Raw genomic sequence first — 3,482 nt, 5'->3', positions numbered from 1 at the left:
TTAAAATCGAAATGTGTCGGTATTCACATCTATTACCGTTCCTATTCCTTATTTCATTGCTGTTTTGTTGTTAAAAAACACAGGTTAACAATTTTTAATGATTTCAAACTAGTGTCATATACCTAAGGACTTCGATTCTTTCCCTCGGTCGCTTTTTTGAAACTTCTAAAAGTAAAATAAAATTATATAAAATTATATATAATTATATACAATTATGTAAAATATGTTCATTTATATACAATTACATAAAATGATATGACAATATAATAATTTGAATATTTACATGAGCGATGTTTTTGTGAAAATTAGAAAAGTGAGCGAATTTACTAGATGTTGAATGAAATTATATGTTAATAAATTTGGTTGTTTCTTTTTTTTGTAATTTTCATCTCATTTCGAAATACACAATCAATCTTCAGATATGCCTAAGACCAGATGCGAACCCTTGTGGTTATTGGTAAAAGGTTTTATCAAGCCATTGAAGGATTTTCGTGCATTCGCGGAAGATTTTTCAGTAACCTGATGGAACAACACTGTTCGCAACGATCAAGAAGACACAGTTTTGCCTGGGCAAGATTTATCGATTGGAAAAAAGGTCATTTGTAGAAACTGCAGAACATTCTTGTACTCGGTACGAGTCGACGAATCGTTACTCGAAACTTCGACGCTACACTTGAACGATGCAGAGAGCTGACCAGAGAGAAAGAGAAGCATCGCGTTGGGAGTACCCTTTGGCGATTTCCGATATTTCTTTCCGCCGGCTCCCTGCCATCGCGAGAGCATGTTGCAAACCGATTATGCGCCGTGGAAACACAGGACTTACGAGCCCGAAGAAGTGAAGAACCCATGGTATGCCAATAAATGTCGGTACTAGACCGCTCCGCGGAACTAAACACTTAAAAGGAATACGTCGAACAGCTCGGTATCTCCTTGTAATGTGAAGATATTTTTTTGTAATATAACTTTCAGAGATATAAGATCTGTTTCTGCGTTGCTTGCACTTTTTGCACTCAGCATCCTTGCTTTCTCTCTTTTCAACGCCCAAATATATATCTATTTCATTTTAAATTTAAAAATTTTTAGGTATTTCAAGTAATGTGAACAGATCTATAGATTCGACCGAGCAAAAGCCGGGCAGGGTCTGTTAACGATCCGTAACAACAATGACGGAAGTAAAGTTACGCTCATAGTGCGACGAGTATGAATAGAAACTTCCGGTATGACGAACAGAACGGAAGCGGTAATTGCTGGTACCCTTTGTGTCCCGCTTCTGCTTCTATTTTTTTTTTCTTTTTTTCTAGTCGATACATCGATATCGATAAATTTCAAACGAATAGATTGCGTGATGGATGCACATACCACGTGACGTAAAACTTTGATGACGTTCATTCGATCGGTCAGTTTTATTGTAATAAAAGCTCTTTGCCGCTTCATTTGAACATTTTTTACGAAATCAACGATTTTAAAGAATTTAGCTGTAGTTGAAAAGTAAATAACTAAAAGCAAGTAATTGAAAAGTATAAGTGATTGAAAGCAATTAATTGAAAAATCCAATCATCATCAATGTCCAGAAACGATTTCGAAAGTAGTTCCTATTGAATTTATTCATTTAGTGATTGGTAGTAATTATCTTTTACTCTGTTACGTCTTCGCGACCACGAATATAATTAACGAAAAAAGAAGGAAAGTATTTTGAGTATAATACACGCGTGCACGAGCGCATTGAGGGTAGCTGAAAAGACTCGCGCATGTGAATAGGATGGCGTCGGGTGGCGAATTATTCCTACCCGATTCACCTGAAGGAACGTGGCCTACTTCCATTTGTCACCGGAAGAGGCGGATACCTTGCGCACGAGAAAAAAAAATTGCAGTAATTTCGAAGCCAAATGGAGACACGTTCCAAACGTTATTACAGGATAAGACGTTTCGTGCTCGTCGTCGATGCACGTACTTTACTATACAGATTGAATCTCTGTGATTTCTTAGTTTGCCAATACTGATTGAAACATATTTATTAAATTCGTCAAACCTGTATAAATACTTCCTACATTTATACAAAAATAAGTAAAAAAATTAAATAAACAGGAAATATTATTAATTAATTAGACGGAAGAAATTATCGAATAATTTTAAATGTAATTAATGTATTATTAATATTTAAAGATATTCGATATTTCTTTTCGTAGAGCCATCGAGACTCAAGAGTACCTATCCTATAATATTCTGGATTCTATATATTTATAATCTTTTGATATTTTCAATATTTTCTTACGTTATTTCCGCTTTCGAACGAACCGCAAAGTCCCGATACTTTTAGAGGAGAGCACCGCCAAAATTGCAACAGGCAGTACCTGCGGAGTCACGCCAGACTGGGTTCCCCCTGTCCTCTTTTTGTGGGTGTGTGTATGCATGTGTGCGTGTATATATGTGTTAGACTTCCGAGCACACCAGCCGGCCTCTACTTCCCGGAGGAAGAAGCTGGGTTACCCCGAGGGTGAACCCACAGTCGCAGCTGCCTCGAGAACCGCGATAATTATCTTCGGTCGCTACGCACCCTATTGTTCCGTGAACACTCCGCCCTCCGCATATTCTATAAATCGGAGGAAGCTATCATGCACCTGGACACGAGGGAGGAAGGGAGATAAAAGCATATTCTTGTATTTGTTTTAACGTCGCGAATAATTTGCATTAAGCGTTGTTAGCTACAAAATGCTCATTTCACGTTCAAAATAAAGCCTATTTTACAATGTGCTCTTTGTTTTTTGTTTCTTGCTTTTTACCTCTTGTTTTTTCCCCTTTTACAACCGTTTTATCGACAATTGTATTTCTTGCTACATGTTTCTTGTTTCTTCCGAAGTTCGTAAACTTTTATCTCAGGTGACATGAAACAAAAAACCGAATAAGAAACAAAAAGATAAGTTGCAAAAAATTACAAAAAACAAGAAACAGCGAACGAACAACACATTGTAGAATAGACTTTAAACTTGATGTTTTGTTGAGAATGTTTTTCTGAGAAACTTCAAACGTCACAGTAAAAAATAAAATGTTATGTAAAAAGCAAAGATTAATTCTAGAATACTATCGCTATCGAGTGATACAATATTGCTATATCGATACGTAAATTTTACGTTGAAGGAACCAGATGTTCAAACTGATATAGGGGAACCTGGGGTATAATGAAATCATGGAGTATAATGGGATGTACTCGATATCTTTTTACAGATATGCTAATATGTAATGAATTGTCAGACAATAGTTACTGTTAGATGTATCTTATTATATATTGTTATTAGTTGTCATATTATTTTTACCTGAAAATTGCTAAAAATTGTTTAATGTGTTCGCTTTACTGTCCGCGAATGAGTTATAGATTCTTTGGTATGTTCGCATAAGGTAAGCAATAACAAAATTCTATTTTTTATTGTCATAAGTACATTTATCTTATTATATAATCTTATTATATAATCTTATTATATAATCTT

The 3,482-nt window shown here is 35.4% G+C and overlaps 1 protein-coding gene across 1 annotated transcript in view; it reads right to left on the bottom strand.

Annotated features, from left to right (window-relative positions):
• The window catches only part of LOC108723985 (tumor necrosis factor receptor superfamily member 3), an 11,999-nt gene that overhangs the window by 3,798 nt on the left and 4,719 nt on the right, over positions 1-3,482 (bottom strand). The window lies entirely within an intron of this gene.

Source organism: Mycetomoellerius zeteki, unplaced genomic scaffold, assembly GCF_001594055.1.
Source record: "Mycetomoellerius zeteki isolate Tzet28-1 unplaced genomic scaffold, Tzet1.0 scaffold264, whole genome shotgun sequence".
NCBI lineage: Eukaryota > Metazoa > Arthropoda > Insecta > Hymenoptera > Formicidae > Mycetomoellerius > Mycetomoellerius zeteki.
This window is presented reverse-complemented; position numbering and strand designations above follow the sequence as displayed.